The sequence below is a fragment of the Pipra filicauda genome, unplaced genomic scaffold (genome assembly GCF_003945595.2).
Source record: "Pipra filicauda isolate LSUMZ 115617 unplaced genomic scaffold, ASM394559v2 scaffold210_size2929891_pilon, whole genome shotgun sequence".
In the NCBI taxonomy this organism is placed as follows: domain Eukaryota; kingdom Metazoa; phylum Chordata; class Aves; order Passeriformes; family Pipridae; genus Pipra; species Pipra filicauda.
Genome location: NW_024104322.1, coordinates 1648337 through 1669024, shown reverse-complemented (window position 1 = coordinate 1669024; position 20688 = coordinate 1648337). Strand labels below are relative to the sequence as shown.

General features: G+C 40.9%; 1 long non-coding RNA gene across 1 annotated transcript; it reads left to right on the top strand.

Annotated features, from left to right (window-relative positions):
- Positions 1 to 752: 752 nt before the first annotated feature.
- LOC114001180 lies at positions 753 to 1940 on the top strand. Its single transcript, XR_003545470.2, has 3 exons — positions 753 to 804; positions 1021 to 1134; positions 1815 to 1940. It is a non-coding gene; the product is annotated as an uncharacterized LOC114001180 (long non-coding RNA).
- The last annotated feature ends 18748 nt before the right edge of the window (positions 1941 to 20688 follow it).

Sequence of the window (20688 nt, the reverse complement as noted above, 5' to 3'; positions counted from 1 at the left end):
TTTTCTACTTACTGATATTTTAGAAGGAAAGATTATCATTACTATTTCTATCTGTGAAAATAGTTCTTTTTTGCTCCACAGTGGGTAAATCAGTGTTTTGCCCTTTTTCACGACTTTCAGAAAACCTTATCTTTATGCCACTGTGTAAATCTGTAATTATTTCATCTACAGTGTGTGCAACCCTGCCCCGAAAAGGCTAAAATAGGACAGGAAAAGTTACATATAAAGTGATGATGGTCACCACAGGTATGGAACAATTTCATGTAAGGAAGATGGGCCAGAGTAGAAAAAGAGAGGTTGCAGAAGAAGAGGGTACTCCATGTCACAAATGGCATGGTGAAAGGTAATATAGAACAATTAATGAACATGATTTGTATCACAAGAAGTGAAGAAAACAAGTAGAAATTTAAAAGACCACAAGAAATGCTCTTATTAAATGAATGACTGAAAATCTTGAAATGAAGAACCATGAAGTCTGTTACCTATAGTGGTGTATCTACTGCCTTCTGCTCAGAAAATCCCCCAACCATGAGTTTCAAGACAAGGAAAAGTTTGCAAAACCATTTTCACTCTGTCCGTGTCTCTTTAATTTTTAAATTATGCACTGACATCATAGTACAGACTTGGAAAAATTCCTTCTTTTTTGTGGGCTGAATACCATAGGTGATTGTGGTGGTTTCTCCTACCTTTAACTTCTGATTATCTCTGGTACTGCTAACTGGTTTCTTTTTTACTGGCAGAGTCTTCTGGCTCCTTAAAGCGTCATTGGCACAAGTGAAAGAGAGCCATGTGGAACATTTTTGGGTAATGAAAACATATGGTGTATACTGCAGAATACAGTACTGGTGTTCTTCCTGATGTTGGTCTTTTAGTTGGATGTGGCTCTTTAATGCTGATGTGTACATTCTTGGAGAACTGCGGTGAGGCGTTTTCCAAAAACTGCCAGCCCTACTCCTTGGTCAATTCACTATGAAAGAAAGTATTTTTGGGTTAAGCATGCATCTTCTTTCATTTTAAAAGGGAACATATTGTAGATCCGGACTGTCTTCGGCTGCAAATAAGCAACCATTTGCGGGCACATCTTGTTTATTTCTGAAATAGAAGTCTTCCAGTGGGATTTTCTTCTTGCTCAAGGTCAGATACTTTTCACAGTACTCACACCATCTATCAGATTTACTACCAATTGTAAAAATAGCTGTGAAATATAGTTTTATTCTTGACATCTGGAAGAGAGCTTGGTGTTGTAACTGGTCTATAAATTATAAAAGTAAATATACATGCATGAATACTTTTAGGCATAATGCATACACTAAACACACAGTATATGTACCATCAAGTATTTCAGAAATATCTAATATGTTCTGAAATATAAATTCTGCTTTTTTCCCTCACCCCATAAACTGAGCAAATGTCTCTGAGTCATGTATCTGCACTCAGGGTTTAGTCATTTGCTACCAAATCATCTGCATGGGGAAACACAAAGGCATTCACTGCATAAGCCACCTGCTCTGTGGACCTATAGCCACAGACAACAGTACTTGTGGCTGGTTTACCATTGTCTCCTTGTCCCTTTTCTCCCATGTAGATTTTTGAGGGAGTAACCCAGGCTCCTCCAGATTATTGAACATCAGTCGAGAATTTTAGGCCAGCATGGAAAAGGTAGAGAGAATAAACCTTATGAACGGAAGGCTGGCCAAACTTAGTTTTCCCATGGATTAGTGAGGGAGTATTCAAGTTAGGCACATCTGTCAGTAGAGCTCATAATGAGGGGTGTGAACTCTCAAATGACAGCTGTGTTCTCTTTTTTCTTTCAGCACCACAGGTTAGATAAATGCTAGATGCAAATGAAGATTTCAGAAGAAAAGCCATTTTAGAGACGTGGTTGTCTTGGAAGGTTCTGAATGTCAATTTAGTTAGAAAATTACATAGCAATGAAATAACTTTAATGCAGAAATATTCTTACTACATTTTTTTTCTTCTTCTTTGATGATCTCAAATACACAATGGTTATTCCCTTGTGGTGTAAATCTGTAATGCATATTACCTGAGTTTGGCTGACAAAAGACTTCAACAAATAGTTCACCTTGTTCTTGCACTGTTCATCTTGGTTTTGAGTATTGAGTTCACAGCCCATGTTGCATGACAAGTCTTGTGCTTATTTCATCCACGGGTAAAGAGAAATTTCAAATGCAGGACTTAGGCAGAGAAGCAGTTCTTTGTTATATCTATATATTTCTTCACATGTTTGCAGGAAGGTTCCTTTTCAACCAAAATAAAACAGAAATCTGATGGTATCTGATTACATATTCATGTAGATCTAAGGGATCTATATATAAAGTCATGTTCTATGAGAGCACTGTTATAGTTTAGAGCCTTGAACCTCATTCTCAAGTGCTGATTCTATTAGTGTCCACTCCTGAAAATAAAATTTCTGTATTCTCCCTCTGAAAAAGGGCACCCCTTTGTGCTCCTGAGAGCATGGTAAATCTGAGGGGAAGAGAACCTCTTAACTGTTCAGAGAATATACGCTGCATAAAGCTTTATTTATACTTTCTTCAAAGAAACTATTTGAGCCAAATTCTCCAGCACTTCATCAGGTGATTCATTGTGTTTGACTTTCACGGGCATCAAAACTCCTATTCAATCTGACGAAGTCAGTGTCATTCTATCTCATGAAGCTTGAGTGCTTCTCTTTATCTTCTTGGGACATAAGGAACTGTACCTAGTGCTCCTCAATTCTTTGATTCTTAAAGCCTGTCTAAACTCCTCTTTCAACACAGGAAGTGTCTGATAACATAGGATCTTAAAATCAACACATTACAGTTTTAATTCAAAATGTCTGATAATCACACCAGCTGATAGCTGTTAATTAGGAGCCATGGCTCCAACGAAGACTAAACTCTGTGAGAAGTATGCATGATTGTCTAGGTTAGTTCAGATGGTGCTACAGTGATGTTGCAGTTACAGTGAATCACTGAATCACATAACACCTCAGTTGGAAAGGACCTACAAGGATCATCAAGTCCAGTTCCTGTCTCTAGGAAAACCCTAAGAATCTCACCATGTGTCTGAGAGCATTGTCCAAATGCTTCTTGAACTCTGTCAGGCTTGGCACTATGGCGACTTCCCTGGGGTGACTGTTCTGGTGCTCAACCACTGATTTTTCTCTGGGTGAAGAACCTTTATCTGATATCCAGCCTCAACCTCCCCTGATACACCTTTGTGCCATTTCCTTGGGTCCTATCGCTGGTCATCAGAGAGAGAAATCAGTGTCTGCCCCTCCATTTCCTCTAGTTTCCTAGAGTGTATAGAGGATAATTTCCTGCTCCAGCTGGTAAATGACCTTACCAGGGATGGGGCCCCGCTAGACCTTCTGTTCTCAAACAGAGAGAGGTTGGTGGGAGATGTGGTGGTTGGAGGCCATCTGGGGCACAGTGACCATGAAATAATAGAGTTTTCAATACTCAGGGATGCAAGGAGGGCCATCAATAAAACCTCTATGGTGGATTTCTGGAGGGCAGATTTTGGCCTATTCAGAAGACTGGTTCAGAGTGTACCCTGGGAAAGAACCTTTGAAAACAAAGGGGTCCAGGAGGGAGGGACATGCTTCCAGAACGAAGTCTTGAACGCACAGGAGCAGGCTGTCCCAGTCTGCCGAAAGGCAAGCTGATGGGGAAGACGAATGGTCTGGCTGAACAGGGAGATTTTGAAGGAAATTAGGGTAAAAAAAAGAGCTTACTGACTATGGAAAAAAGGGCTGGCTACTCAGGAAGAGTTTAGGAATAGATTTAGGTCATGTAGAAAGAAAATTAGAGAGACGAAGGCACAACTTGAACTTGATCTCGCCACTTCTGCGAAGGATAACAAAAAGTCCTTCTACAGATACATCAATAGCAAAAGGAGGGGCAAGGAAAACCTCCATTCTTTATTGCACATGGGTGGGAATATAGTTATCAAAGACGAGGAAAAGGCTGAGATATTTAACACCTCAGTTTTCAACAGTAAGGCAGGTTGTTCTGAGGACAGCTGGCTTCTGGAGCTAGCAGACAGACATAAGAACCTGATTAGCCCTCCTGTAATCTGGGAGGAAACTGTTAGCGACCAGCTGAGCCACTTGGAACCCCACAAGTCTATGGGACCAGATGGGATCCATCCTAGGGTGATGAGGGAGCTGGTGGAAGAGCTTGCCAAGCCGCTCTCCATCATCTACCAACAGTCCTGGCTCACTGGGGAGGTCCCTGATGATTGGAAGTTGGCAAATGTCATGCCAATCCACAAAAAGGGCCAGAAGGAGGACCCAGGAAAACACAGGTCTGTCAGCCTGACCTCAATGCCTGGCAAGGTTATGGAGCAGATCATCCTAAGTGCAATCACATAGCCCCTACAGGATGGGCAAGGGATCAGACCCAGCCAGCACGAGTTTAGGAAGGGCAGGTCCTGTTAGACCAACATGATCTCCTTTTATGATCAGGTGACCCACCTGGTGGATGAGGGGAAGGATGTGGATGTGGTCTACCTGGACTTCAGCAAAGCCTTTGACACTGTCTCCCATAGCATACTCCTGGAAAAGATGGCAGCCCACAGCTTGGACAGGGGGACTCTCTGCTGGGTTAAGAACTGACTGGAGAGCCAGGCCCAGAGAGTGGTGGGGAACGGTGCTGCATCCAGTTGGCAGATGTGTCCCCCAGGAGCACAAGTTCTATGAAGAGAGGCTGAGGGAGCTGGGGTTGTTCAACCTGGAGAAGAGAAGGCTCAGAGGAGACCTCATCACTCTCTACAACTACCTGAAAGGAGGTTGTAGCCAGGTGGGAGTTGGTCTCTTCTCCCAGGCAGCTATCAGTAAGACAAGAGGGCATGGTCTTAAGCTCTGCCAGGGGAGGTATAGGTTAGATATTAGAAAGAAATTCTTTACAGAGAGGGTAATCAGGCATTGAAATGGGCTGCCCAGGGAGGTGGTGGATTCCACATCCCTGGAGGTTTTTAAGATGAGACTGGATGTGGCACTTAGCGCCATGGTCTAGCAACCACAGCGGTAGTGGACCAAGGGTTGGACTTGATGATCTTAGAGGTCCCTTGCAACCCAGCTGGTTCTATGATTCTATGATTCCCCTTATGAGGAAGTTGTAGACTGCAATGAGGTCTTTCCCCGGTCTCCTTTTCTCCAGGCTGAACAAACCAAGTGACCTCAGCCACTCCTAATATGCATCCCCTCTACACCCTTCACCATCTTCAATAACAGCGATGTTCTCTTCATTTTTTTTTTTTTAATGAACTGCAAGACTTCCCACAAAAATGTGTGTGGAACCACTGACAACACAGTTGTCAATCTTCACTAGGGCCCAGCCCCTGTAACATAAAGAAATGAGATCTACAAAGCTTCACTACCTTTGAAGAAAAGTCTCTTCTTAGGTGACATGACTAGCATCATCAAGGCCAGCTACGTATGTAAGCATGTGTTTAAATTTAAGACTTGAATATCTCTAATAGCCCAGATTCTCAAGGTACCGTAAAATCTAACTCCTGTTGGAGGCAAAGCAGCTTAGCTTCCGAGAACCTGCTGTTGTCTGCAATACAACAAAGCCCAGTGTCTCAAGACAAACACAGCCTCAGCCATCTTCTCTTGCATTAATATCTGGACCAAGCTGTTTACTAGCTAGGACAGCTCATTTTCAGTAGGTCACACCATAGGTGATCCATGGCCAGATAACACTACAGCTCTGTAAAGGACTCAGAATTACTCACTCAGGTGTCAGCAACTAGGAACAGCAGCTGCAAGATCACAACTGGGCACAGTATTCCTGACTCATGGACTGTTTTGGTCATTTGGCCCAAACCCATGCACAGAAAACCTGGAGTATATACGGAAGGGGAGGTAAAGAAAGGTTGCTTCACATGTTGCTCCAGGGCATTATTAAGTCTCTTGTGCCTTCTCTTCACCTTCTGAGAGCAGTAAACTGAGCCAGCTCATGGAGACCTATTACAACTAAGAAAAGCTTCTGGACCTCCTCAACATAAAATATACAGAAAACCCCAGAACTCTGCAAAGCTATTTCAGAGGCTAGAAATAATCTTCCTGTGATGGTGCAGGTATAGAAATAAAATGTTCTGTGTATATTTTATGTAACTGGATTTTTAGAGAAATTCGAAATCACTCTATAGGGGAAATATCTCTTATGAGTTAGGTCTGAATGATTTTGCTTAAAATTAATAAATAAGAAATGAAAGAGCAGCTTGTTTCTCCAAGTTCCAGGTTGTAAAATATATTTGTTTAGATTTTTTTATTATTTTCTTTATTGCTCTTTTAGTATTTTGTGTTCTTATATGACTACAAGAATTTAAACAGAACTTCTAGTTTTGGTTCCATAAGATTTTAAAGAAGAGCTTTTGCAATCACAGTGCCAACTCAAACTTACTTCCTACTGAAGAGCAAACCTAAGGAATGCTTAACTTTTCTGGTTTGAATTCTTCATAAAAAACTAAAAGTTTAAATTGGCAGGAAACCTGCTGTTCAAGCTGCTAGTATACCAACATCAGAGAAAGCTGAGTTTTAGCCCTTGGTACTCTGCCAGGTACTGTACTGCATATAAGCAAGATTAAGAGACAAATAAAGAAAAAAATAGGATAAGATAAATTTTATTTAGCCTATGTTCCCCTAATGGATATATTGTAAATAAATAAAAGTTTATTAAGTACCTCTTGAGGCCATAACCAATGGTTTTTCAAAATCTGTTGATTTTCACTAGACAGCAAGTCCCCAAAATGGTAAGATATAATTGCAAAGCACAGTCTTTCTTGGTCAAATGATTGGTATATTGTGGTAGTTTAGTCTAGGCCTTCCTTGGTAACCAGTTTGTAACCAAGGAAGTGCCCAGATTTACCTGGTATTCCCTACGATTTTTACGTAAGCCGAGGCATAAGAAGAAAGGAGGAAAGGCCTTCGCCCCTCTTTCCTTCTGGCGGCTTTGGAGGTGCAGGTTCCCTGCTGTTGAGTCTGTTGTGTTGGGGAGTGAGGCCTGGTTAGGCCTTGCCGACCTTGGGAGACAAAGGTTGCCGGTGGTCGTTCCAGCGCGACTTTCTGTTGTCCCAAGGAGAGTAGTAAGACATTCTTTTGCTAATTCTTTTAGTTGCTAGATCTTGGGCTATTGATCGTGTATATTTTATTTTCGTTTTGTTCCTTTTTTTCCTTCCCCCTCCCCCTTCCCTTTCCCTTTTCCTTCTGAAATTGTATATATATTTCAATTGTATATAACTGTAATATAAGTGTAAATATATTTATATATATTGCTTTAGCTATCTCTCTCTCGTTTCAGTTCTCTTGGTTTTTTTATTTTCCCTTGGTTCAGGAGGTGGGGGGAGTTTTTGTGGCAAGGTTTGGAGACTTGGCAAGAAGCCAGCTTCAAACCACATCATATGTGTTTCTGAAGAAATATCCTTATAACTTACTTAAAGCTCTGCTTATGAGTAATAGGCCTTTTTGCTCATAAGTGAAATAATTATGTACAGTATTACACCATTCAGCTCTCTTAAAAGTTATAGCACCAGGTCCTGATGTTGTAGTTTGGCATTTCAACTGTAAGAACTAAGTTTTCACATTTAATATCTCATCCACTCTGGATCCTAGCCACCTAAAACTTGGCAGGCAGGTTTGTCTGCCCAGATGAGTTTTTTTATAGTTTAGGATTAGTTAGGCCTTTTCTAGCTATAGAATAGCCAAAAAAATTAGTTTGGAGATAGTTTTATAGTATTGTTTTTAACTGCTGCAATTATAAAATTATTCTGTTAAAAGAAAAAAAGGGACAATCTGCCAATTTTTGTAGACTGCTGCACTTTGGATTTTTAACTAAGAAGTGCTTTAAAACACCCCAAAGAGAAACAATGAAATTTAAATATTGGTCTTAGGGATAAGTAAATTCTCCAGCAGACTTTACCAGTTCTACTTTACCTAGGCAACCAGAGTGGTCAAAAGAAAACACTTAACAGAAGTTTAAAAATGGTGTTCTGCTCTTGCACCACAGCATGTCAGTCTTGTTTTTGCTGTGCCTTATGCACATGTCGTCTGTGGGGAGAGACAACCACTCAAACTGGTGTGGCCAGGGACCCACTATCAACCATCAAAATTTCTCACAGGCCGCTGCACACCCTCATCATCAATCTTTTAAATAAAGAACCTTTATAACTGTGTCACTCTGGTGACCTAATATGTTGACTTCATGGTCCAGCACTATACTTAAGACCAGAGCCTGGGAGTCAAGAAGAGCAAGTTTTCCTGTGGACCTCAAGATGTCGATACAAAAAATTGTCTCTAATGTCATCTGTTCCTTTGCCTGAATAGTCAGAATGGGCCAACCTGAAATATTCTAGACTATCACCAATCCCCGGAGTGTCGAACAGTTTGAATTTGAATTAAAAAAAAAAAAAAAAAAAAAAAAAAAAAAAAAAAAAAAAAAAAAAAAAGGCCTTCTGCTTTGTTATTCAGCAGGCAAATCATGCAGATTTAGAACATAGGCATTTTTAATAGACCGGATTAAGAAGAGGATCCTAATCCAACTGAAGCCTATAAAAGTACTTATAGTCAGAGATGTGCACATCACTGATCCTTTGATTCAGTGTCTGAACTGAAAAATTTAGAGGGTATGTATTACTTTGTTCCAAAACTGAAACAATATGTTTCAATGACTTCTGTAGGTTTAAAAAAAAAAGAATCTAAGCCTCAAAATATGTGGCTTAGAGAATTTTTTTAAGCTCTCTTTTTTTTAAAAAAAACTATATTCAACTTTTTTCCTTAACTCATATCTACATTATTTTATATCATAATTTTTAAAAACCAAAAAAATCAGAATTTATTCCTACTTTCATGGATTTCCAGTCTTTTCCATGGATTTCATGGCTAGGCGTTAGCAAAGAGCATATTTTTAAACAGTCCATTACAATGCTAATTCATTGTCCCACATGTACAACAGTATTTATTCTTTCCTTATATTTGTTCATGCTATCTAAAAATATATGCCCATTTTTGCTTTCTTTCTTCTACTGTATTTTATTCAGAGATATTGATGCTAAAAACATTTGACTGGGAGAAAATAGGTTGAACGGTCTGTCATTAAATCTTCTTACTAAAGTGTCATATTTTTTATTACTTTGAAGAAAAAGTTTGTTATCACGCAAACTTTGTCACCCTTTTGTTGCCATGTTGCTGTTGCAGCTTTCCATATGAACAGAATTAAAGCCAATACTGAAGTCTTGCAGTCAAGACAGCATTACTGCAGTAGTAACAATGTCATCATCTCTTTCCATGTGCAAAATATCTAAGCAACGTATTTAGTAACAGCATTGCAGACTTCAACATTGGAGACCCTCTTACTTTCTACCTTGGATTTAAAAGCCTTCTATTAAGAAAGGGAGAGCCCAACTAGAATGAGATTATAAGGCAATCATCTGGTTCAGAGCATTATGCCGTGATTTTAGCAGCATGCTAGGAACTCCCTCTGCTCCTGGGCTTAATGAAATTTGAACTTATTATATGGTTCAGCACAGTTTTTGGACGACAACCAGTAAGTATGAGAGGTTTGCAATTGAAACAAGGGCTTGTTTGCCAGTATTTGACTCTCTCGAGGAAAGCTGGTTGCAAGGCCAAATCCTCTCTTTTCATTGGATATAGAACAGCTATGCTCATAGCAGCATTTACTGGTGATGGTAGCCTGTGATAGAGCTATATGTTTCCAGTGATATTCTAACTAGAGAATATCCAGTAATGACTGTTGCTGTATACCCACTCAACGGTGCCTTGCCACTATATAATGCAGGATTCAAGAAGGGGCACTTGATGGCTGCAGTGCATTTAAATGTGGAAATATACCTATTGAGTAAAAATCACATACTACACCTTTCTAGGTGTTACTTTGTGTGAAATTATAATATGAAGATATCCTGGAATGAAAAAAGAAAAGATGTGTACCTGCTCACGACTGCTTGTTCTTTTTTTCAGGTTAACATCTTGGTTGTAACATTTGTGCATTAGCTAAATAACATCTCAAGGGGAGCTGGAGATAGAACCTTGATGTGTCCTGATTGTACATGTGTGAGTTTGTGCTCTCAAAGGATGGTCCTTAAAAAACTCCCTGCTGGAAGCTATTGTGCATATTGCAAAAGGACCATTGCTGAGTGCCAATTGAGCTGGTACTGTATACTTGCCATTTTAAAAGAAGATTTCATACCACTTGATTATGTTAAATAGAAATGTTTGAAATTTAAACTGAATTACATAAAAATGGCACAGTAGTTATATGTCTAAAGAGCTTCTGCTATTCTCTCTCATAACTAATGTCAATCCCTTCTGCTAGACAGTTTAATGTGAAATGGTGGTGGAATATATTACAGATGAAGTTTAGAGCACCTTGATATAAAAAAGTCATAAATAAACATTACCTTAAACCCAAGCCTGTGTTTGTATTAACAAGCAAGAACTCCTTTACAGTAAAGCACAGTCCTTAGCCAAAAAGAGACACAATTTTTTAATGTCAGAACTTTAGCCTTTAGGTTGCTCTAAGGTGTCAGAGATTTTTCTGTGCAGATGATAAGTATTTGGGGAACTCAGTGAACTCTTGTAATGCAATCTGGAGAATATATTTAGTAGAAATAATGCAGATATTACCTCAAGATCAACTTACCAAGAGAAAAAAAATAAAAATAATATTAACAATAGATAGTCAACATCAGAGTCTGATCAGAAATCCACGATCATTATCAGGTAGATGGTAGGGAAGAAGTGAAAGATATAGCATAAAAATAGGAAAATTTCTTTAAAAAAAAAAAGAAAAGAGATGGGCACCTACTCTACATGTACAAATCTGGTATTTTTATGATCAATAATTTCTGATATTACAAGGACAAAAATAGTAAATTACCTTCAAAAAACTACTTCAGGATTTATTAATTGAAAGAAATTTGGTAAGTAGTTCTGTGGGAGGAAACAAAAGGAAAACTCAGATAAACTAATTTTACGAGTTGCAAAACATATGCTTTTAAGTTTTCATTTTGAATATTTGTTTTTGTTTACTTCTAATGGAGAAAAAATGCAGGCAAATACTTTTTTTTATTACTTCAATAAATATCAGATGAATCTGAGAGAAAGAGATTTCTGGGGCTTTTTCAAGGACTTTATATTTCAGGTGGTCTGGAAATGCTAAAATGCAATTTTTCATTTAGAGAATGAAGAGAAAAATAAATCATTTAAACAGCTCAAATAACACTCCAGGGACACCAAATATGTTGTTACCTGTGCAGGAGTATTATTTTATCTTACACTGTGATTAAATGTTGCCCCCTTTCTCCCATTTAATCTGATTTTACCCTTGGAAGGCAACAGATAATTTCCCTATCAAAAAAGCAATTGCACTTTCAGGCACTGTCACTCAGTTTCCTATTATGTCACCAGAAAAAGTTGGTTAGTAGGTTGGGATGGAAATGACAACCAGTTTCATGGGCAGAAAGTTCTCATATGGGTACTGGGCTGCATTCCATGGTCAGCAAAATGTTGCAACTCACACACATTTTAGTGCTTTTATCCATTCCTAGTGGATGAGCTGCACACTTTGACATATCTCTTTGTCTGTTGCTTATACTCCTGAGCTCAAGTTTGGTTTCTAGTGATGATACCTTACCTACTGGCATGTTATAAGACAAAATCAACACCTCAGGCTACCTATTCTGTTACAAAATTGAAATCTACTATGCTTCATGGAGCTGAAGAGTAACTCCTTTTAGACTGTATTGAAATGGTATTCTTCCTTTTTATTTATCATCCATAAACTCAATACCCTTAAAACTTCAATACCCTTAAGACTTCATTGTTAAGACCCTGCTGCAGTTTTATTTTGAAATGCACTTTGAAAATTATTTCTTACTTGGCTTCTGTTAGAGCACAAAAATATGTACTTTGAGTTAAATGTTGGTTTTGACTGGGGTCTGGTGTGGTCAACTCACCCATGGGGTGAAGAAAGAAGTGTGGTTTAGTTTCCGTGATGATAGTGCTGGAGCCAGTATTGTAGTGGCAACACAGCAGCCCAAGTTACAATAACTCACTCCTCTAATCGGTTACTCCTGAGGTCTTATTTTGTAGCAGAATCATTCTTATTCAATCTATCACTGCAACCAGCATACTGAAGCACTTACATGATCTCTTGCACAAGCAAAGGGATCCTCTGAAGCACTACTTCTGTCCTGGATGGAGTCAGTGACACCCGGCACAGGAATGCTGTCATCTCAGGATCAGAGTAATGCCTGGCTTCTTCTTTTTGTTTCTTTGTTTGTTTGTTTGTTTGTTTAATAGAAGAAATTTTGCAGTTTGCACGGCAGTTTGCACAGGCCGAAGCAGGAAGGGCACAGCCACTCTCCCAGCTCTTGCTGGTAGGTTGTGTGGTAGATGTGCGTGGTTTTGTTTGGTGGTTGGTTTTTTTGGTTTGTTTGTTTTTTTTTTCTCTCTCCAACCCAACTAGATCCAGCAATGGTTTCCAAATGATCAAAAGCCATTGATGCTGCTGCCAGCAGATGTGTTCTAACCTAGACAGAAACCACCAAGAAGAACACATCTGTCCAGGTCACTGGCTGTAGGGAGTGTCTGAGCCTGGCATTGGTACCAGAGGACAGTGTGAAAGACACCTACATATGTTGCAAGCAGGTGAATGATTTGCTCTGTTTAGTGGCAGAGCTTAAGGAAGAAGTGGAGAGGCTAAGAAGTATTAGGGAAAGTGAAAATGAAATAGACTGGTGCAGTCACACCCTTCCAAACCCAAAAGAAGTTCAGCTGGAGTCAGAGAAGCCCTGCCCCTCTTGCCATCAGGTAGATGGAACAGATCAAGTAGATGGTGGGAAATGGAAACAGGTCCCTGGTCGAGAGGTAAAAGAATGCCCTCCCAACCCCCATCACCTCCTATGGTTCCCTTAAAGAACAGGTATGAGGCCCTGGACCTAGCGAGTCAGGCAAATGACACCCAGGAAAAAGATTTGTCTGGAGGGTCTCCCGGTTGCACGCCGTCTATTAGATGGATCACGGTCACAGCTATTAAGAAAAAAAGAAGAGTAGTTGTAGTCGGTGATTCCCTTCTGAGGGGAACTGAGGGCCCTGTATGCTGACTGGACCCATCTCACAGGGAAGTCTGCTGCCCTCCTGGGGCCAGGGTGAGGAATGTTAGCAGGAGACTCTTCAAGCTAATTTGGCCCTCTCATTATTACCCACTGTTGGTAGAACAGGTTGGCAGTGATGAGATCAGTGATGAGATCAGTTTGAAGGGGGAAGGGGTTGAAACCAGGCTCTCCAGAGAAGAGCCTAAGGGTGGACAGCCAGGGTTAGGAGTGATATCAGCAGCCCAGCTGAAGTGCATGTACACTAATGCATGCAGTTTGGGAAACAAGCAAGAGGAGCTGGAAGCCATCGTGCAGCAGGAAATCCATGATGTAGTTGCTGTCACAGACGTGGTGGGATGACTCACATGACTGGAATGCTGCAATGGATGGCTACATGCTCTTCAGAAGAGAGAGGCGTGGTAGGAGGGGTGGCTTTATATGTTAGAGAGTCTCTTGACTCTGTAGAACTTGAGGTCAGTGACGATAAGTTTGAGTGCTTATGGGTCAGAATCGGGGGGAAGGCCAACAATGCCAACATGCTGGTGGGAATCTGTTACAGACCGCCCAACCAGGATGAAGAAGGTGATGAATTATTCTACAAGCAGCTGGTGAAGGTTTCAGATCACCAGCCCTTGTTCTTGTGGGTGACTTTAACCTGCTGGATGTCTGCTGGGAACTCAACACAGCGGAGAAGAGGCAGTCTAGGAGATTCCTAGAGTGTATGGAGGATAATTTCCTGCTCCAGATGGTAAATGAGCCTACCGGGGTGGGGCCACATTAGACCTGCTGTTTACAGAGAAGGGCTGGTGGGAGATGTGGTGGTCAGAGGCTGTCTGGGGCACAGTGACCACGAAATAATAGAGTTTTCAATACTTGGTGAAGTAAAGAAGGTTGTCAACAAAACCTCTGCCCTGGACTTGCAGAGGGCAGACTTTGGCCTATTCAGGAGGCTGGTTTGGAGAGTACCTTGGGAAACAGCACTTAAAAACTGAGGGGTCCAGTAAGGATGGATATACTTCAAGAAAGGAATCTTAAAGGAGCAGGAGCAGGCTGTCCCTATGTGCTGAAAGGTGAGCTGGTGCGTAAGATGACCAGCTTGGCTGAACAGGGAGATTTTGCAGGAAATTAGGGAAAAAAGAGAGTCTATCACCTTTGGAAAAAAGGGCAGGCAACTCATGAAGCATTAAGGAATGTAGTTAGATCATGTAGAAAGAAAATTAGAAAGGCAAAAGCACAATTTGAACTCAATCTGGCCACTTCTGTTAAGGACAACAAAAAGTGTTTTTATAAATACATCAAAAGCAAAAGGAGGGGCAAGGAAAACCTCTATTCTTTGTTGGACGTGGAGGGGAATGTAGTTGCCAAAGAGGAGGAAAAGGCTGAGGTACTTAAGACATTCTTTGCCTCAGTTTTCAACAGTAAGACAGGTTGTCCTCAGGACAACTGGCCTCCGGAGCTGGTAGACAGCGATGGAGGGCTGAATAGCCCCCCTGTTATCCAGGAGGAAGAAGTTAGTGATCTGCTGAGGATCATCAAAAGTCTATGGGACTTGGATCATCAAAACTCTATGGGACCAGATGGGATCCATTCTAGAGCAATGAGGGAACTGGCAGAAGAGCTCACCAAGCTGCTCTCTATCAGTTATAACCAGTCCTGGCTCACCAGGGAGGTCCCGGATGATTGGAAGCTGGCTAATGTGATGCCCATCCGCAAGAAGGGTTGGAAGAAAGGAGGGACCTGAACAGGATGGATAGATGGGACGAATCCAACAGGATGAGGTTCAACAAGGCCAAGTGCTGGGTCCTGCACTTTGGCCACAACAACCCCATGCAGTGCTACAGGCTGAGGACAGAAAGGCTGGAGAGCAGCCAGGCAGAAAGAGACCTGGGGGTACTGATTGACAGCAGGCTGACGTTGAGCCAGCAGTGTGCCCAGGTGGCCAAGAAGGCCAATGGCATCCTGGCCTGTATTAGGAACAGTGTGGCCAGCAGGACCAGGGAAGTGATTCTTCCCCTGTATTCAGTACTGGTGAGGCCACATCTCGAGTGCTGTGTTCAGTTCTGGGCCCCTCAATTTAGGAAGGATATTGAGTTGCTGTAGCGTATCCAAAGAAGGGCAATGAGGATGATGAAGGGTCTGGAGCACAAGTCCTTTGAGGAGTGGCTGAGGGAGCTGGTGTTTTGTGTAGGGGAAAGTACCACCTTGTTTGTCAGTCAACAGTATGACCTACTTACCTACCTTTTCCTCTCAATTCCGTCATAAAGACCTAAATTGAACATAACTGTTATCAAAAGAGTGTAGTTTGTGTCAAGCAATTAAAAGTAAATTAAATAATTTAATTAAATAAGTCCTATGAGGAGGGCTAAGGGAGCTGATGTTGTTTAGCCTGGAGAAGAGGAGGCTCAGGGGAGACCTCATCACTCTTTACAACCACCTGAAAGGAGGTTGTAGCAAGATGGAGATTGGTCTCTTCTCCCAGGCAACCAGCAGTAGGATAAAAGGACATAGTCTTAAGCTGTGCCAGGGGAGGTTTAGTTTGGACATTAGGAAGAGGTTCTTTGCAGAAAGAGTGATTGGGCATTGGAATGGGCTGCCAAGGGAGGTGATGGAATCACCGTCCCTGGAGGTGTTTAAGAAGAGACTGGATGTGGCACTTAGTGCCATGGTCTAGTTGACAAGGTGGTGTTGGATCATAGATTGGACTTGATGATCTCAGAGGTCTTTTCTAACCCACTTGATTCTGTGATTTACCCATCAGGTGCCCTTGCTTGTGGTCTATGAGGCACAAGGGCTGGAGCACTCTCAGGCTCTTTGATTGACAGTGTTTCACTTTGAATGCAAAATACTATGCTCTTTCATTGACTAAATGAAATCAGACTTCTGGACACTATTGTGATATCATGTGTCTGTGCTCCAGGCAGTCCCATTCAGGCCATGTAGCCTCTCTGAGAGGTAGCTGGACCATCAGCAGGTGTAGATGCTTGTCTGCTTAGCTGAGTCTACAGTCTGAACTGCTGAGTTTTCTAGATTTCTGCAGGTGGAGGATGCAACTCATCTTCCTCCCAGGTAAACATTTTAATCTTAGAAGATAATTTAAAACATTCTACAGAGATAAAAATTAGCTGCAAAAGGAGAAATATCACAAGCTTGGTGCTTTATGAAGACAGTCCAGGTATCTTGGAAGAAACTCTTCTTGAGAGTTATGGGAGGAATTGAAGTGTGGAAAGAAATATTTCTGGCCTTCTCACTGAGAGTTACAGTTTCCATTTCTGAAATTATGTAAGTAGACCCTTACATTTGTTTTCAGTCCCTGACTGACTATTTATACTTGATAGTTAATTGTATTTCAGTATGTTTTGCATCTTCTGCCTGTGTCTCCTTTCCACAGAAGAACTTCACTTTAAGGAATTTTATTTCCATCCTTCACTGGAAGATCTGTGATTGCCAAAGGAATGCATCCAATCTTTCCTAAAAGTATCCATGCTGAGTTTGCTTTTATGTTGGTATCTGCCAGATCCTGTCTCCAGGACTACACTTTCCCTGGGGTGTTAGTCTAGAAAATGTCCAAAGAGAGCAAAAGTTGCTCTTTGTGAGTCTACGAATGCCTTAGTCTATGTCACAAAAGTGTGTCTTCATGCATAAGGTGCTGAGAATCATATCCTGTCTTAAGTTAGACCCATGAAAACTCATAAAATCAATGGAGATGCATGGGAAGAAGTGAATAAGTAGTATTTAGCTCAGAAATGCTGTGCATTCATCTGTAAGTTTAATAATCTATTGATAGAGTCATCCTGTCTTCCAAAGCATGCCAACACTTCCTATAATATGTTGTGATTGTGCTGCACTTTTAGCAAAGGTGGGTCGTGTGTTTAAAAATGACATTTGCTTTACCATTCTGCCTAAATTGTGGATAATGTTTTAATAAATGGCATTTTTTAAAAGAAATATATTATTTGATAAAATTATTACTCAAACTGAATTCCATCAAATTGTCACAGTTGTTATGTGCTTAAAAAGCTTCTGCTCCTCTATTATTAAGTGGTAAAAGATTATAATTTGATAAAAATGAATACCAAAATGACTGATTTTTAAAAGTATGTTTCAATTAAATTCAGTATAAAAATTCAAAGCAAAATGTAAAAAAAGATTTTCTTTTTTATTTTAAATCTACACATTTAAAAATATTTCAGTGAACAAATTAATGTTGCAATAAAAGGTGCATCACCTGTGCTACATACTCCTCAGTTTTCACCACTATCTCATCCACTTATATGATGAGTCATCAGTCCATACTTACACAATATTTACTTCTTTATTACAATAGATACAGCATTTGCATTGTAAACATTAATATAAGTGCAAAGGAGGTTGTGATAGTAGAAGGTAAGACCTAATACTATGCGAACCCTCTTAGTCAAGGTCATTAGCTTTGGTGGGTATATATAGTTCCATCTCTGGAAGAGCTTTTTTTGCAGGCATAATTGCATAACAGTCCTTTTCTAACATGACTAAATATATTGCAGCTGATTATTCCTTGACATGAATTTAACTGTAATGACCACTGGTTTTTTAACTCAGAGCACCAGAAGACTCAAAACTGCAGGAAACTTTTTTTCTTGTTCAGTTTAAAATAAAATTAAACAATAATCAACTAATGGTCAAGCATTCAAAAGAGGATGGTAAGAAAACCAGGGAATAAGAAGCTTTGAAGGAGTTTAAAATTAAGGACCTGAACTGCCAGTGAAAAAAGTTTGCTTGCTTATTAAATCAGCAATAACATCAATTGAATAGAAAATTAAATGAACTAAGTAAACTACAAAAAATAAGAAAAGAAGAACAGACTAGCAATGACCCAGAGAATATAAAGATAGTAGTAATTTCCTGAATACTTGATAAACTAACAGAAAACAAGAGTAAAGCTATAAAAAGATAGACCCTGCATATTTAGATTTGTTCCTGGTATGATAAGATTCACAGATCACAGAATCAACCAGGCTGGAAAAGATCTCTGAGATCATTGAGTCCAATCCATGACCCAACAGCACCCTGTCAACTAGACACACACTAAGTGCCACATTCAGTCTCTTCTTAAATATCTCCAGGGACGGTGACTCCATCACCTCCCTTGGCAGCCCATTCCAATGTCTAATCACTCTCTCTGTAAAGAATTTCTTTCTAATGTCTAACTTAAACGTCCCCTGGCACAGCTTATGACTGTGCCCTTTTGTCCTATTACTGGTAGCTTGGAAGAAGAGATCGACACCTACATGGCTACAATCTCCTTTCAGGGAGTTGTAGAGAGAGATGAGGTCTCCCCTGAGCCTCAGGGAGTTGTAGAGAGAGATGAGGTCTCCCCTGAGCCTCCTCTTCTCCAGGCTAAACAACATCAGCTCCCTCAGCAGCCCTCAAAGGACTTGTGCTCCAGACTCTTCACCAGCTCAGTTGCCCTTCTTTGGACACTCTCCAGCAACTCAATATCCTTCCTAAATTGAGGGGCCCAGAACTGAACACAGCACTCGAGATGTGGCCTCATCAGCACTGAATACGGGGGAAGAATCACTTCCCTGGTCCTGCTGGCCACACTGTTCCTAATACAGGCCAGGATGCCATTGGCCTTCTTGGCCACCTGGGCACACTGCTGGCTCAACGACAGCCTGCTGTCAATCAGTACCCCCAGGTCTCTTTCTGCCTGGCTGCTCTCCAGCCTTTCTGTCCTCAGCCTGTAGCACTGCATGGGGTTGTTGTGGCCAAAGTGCAGGACCCGGCACTTGGCCTTGTTGAACCTCATCCTGTTGGATTTGTTCCATCTATCCATCCTGTTCAGGTCCCTCTTTAGAGCCCTCCTACCCACAGCAGATCAACACTCCAACCCAATTTGGTGTCATCTGCAAATTTGCTAATGGTAGACTTGATCCCCTGATCCAGATCATCAATAAAGATATTAAATAGAACTGGGCCCAACATTGATCCCTGGGGGACACCACTAATGACCAGCCACCAACTGGATACAGCACTGTTCCCCACCACTCTCTGGGCCCAGCCCTCCAGCCAGTTCTTAACCCAGCAGAGGGTCCCCCTGTCCAAACCATGGGCTGCCAGCTTTTCCAGGAGTATGCTATGGGAGACGGTGTCAAAGGCTTTGCTGAAGTCCAGGTAGACCACATCCACAGCCTTCCCCTCACCCACCAGGCGGGTCACCTGGTCATAAAAGGAGATCAGGTTGGTCAGGCAGGACCTGCCCCTCTTGCTGGCTGTCTCTGATCACCCAGCTGTCCTGTAGGTGCTGTGTGATCACACTTAGGATGAGCTGTTCCATATCCTTGCCGGGCACTGAGGTCAGGCTGACAGGCCTGTGGTTTCCCTGATCCTCTTTCCAGCCCTTCTTGTGGATGGACATCACATTGACTAAATGAGAACAGAACAGAAGAGAAGAAAAAAAACCTCAATGCAGCATCAGCAGGACAATTCTGGAAGGGAGGGACACCGGTGTTGCCAGGGGGAGAGTTCAAAGGAAGGAAAAATAGGAAGAGAGATGAAGGAGAGAGAGTGCTCTCTTCCTTTCAACAGCATCGTGGTAGCAGGTAAACCGCCATCAGCCTCTGGTTTTAGAGGTCTCAGCACTACCTCACCTCTATTTTTAAGAACTCGTGAAAAGCCACTTTTACAGTATTTTTTCAGGAAATACTGTAAACACAAGAAGTCTCTCACTTTAGAGGAAAATCAGCCCTCCAAACTTACTGAGTATCTGCTTGGGTTAGTACATCTGCCATTGGACAAGTCCATTTCTTGACAAGATGAGATTAGGCCTTTTTATATATAAGTGATGACTTGTCAGAAAACAGCACAAAATAATCTTATTAAACATTTATTACTTTACTTTCAAGGAATTCTGCAGTTTGCTTAATTTTAAGGGACATGAATAAGTGTAAAATGCATATTTTTAGCTAACCTTAACTGTAAACCTCAGGGCAGGCTTTCAGGAGGCAAATTCCTTCTTCAGATAAAAACTTGTCTTCCATTAAGAAAAAAAAATTGTGTTTAGCTTGGTTTTCTAGTTTGTTTTGGAAAGTTTGTATCAGGCTTTTGCATTCCATATCTTACCTGAACAACATGGATACTTCTGCAGGAACACGCACATTAACACATTACCTTGAAGAATTCCAACTTTTCTGATATTTGAGATTAATTCCTGTATTTCGTTACCTTTAAAAGATGTGCTTCATAATGGTGTAATTGCTAGTCCATTATACCTCTCCTGAAAAATTTTCCTGCAAGAATTTTGTTTTGGATGCCCTCAATATTTCCATAAAATACTGCTGTCTCTTTAGATCATGTTCCTTTCCTTCCTGTAACTGCAGACAGAATATAATTCTTTTAGTGGTCTGTGTGAATATTCATAAGTGACATGTACTCTGAGTTCTCAAATATCGGATAGAGAGGTTTTACAATTATTAGATCAGGGCTTCTCTCAGTTGTACCCTGGGATTAAAATGTCTTTATTTCTGTGCAGTAGCAGAGGAAGAACACAAGATTACAACAGATTTAACAAAAAGGAGATAACTTTGC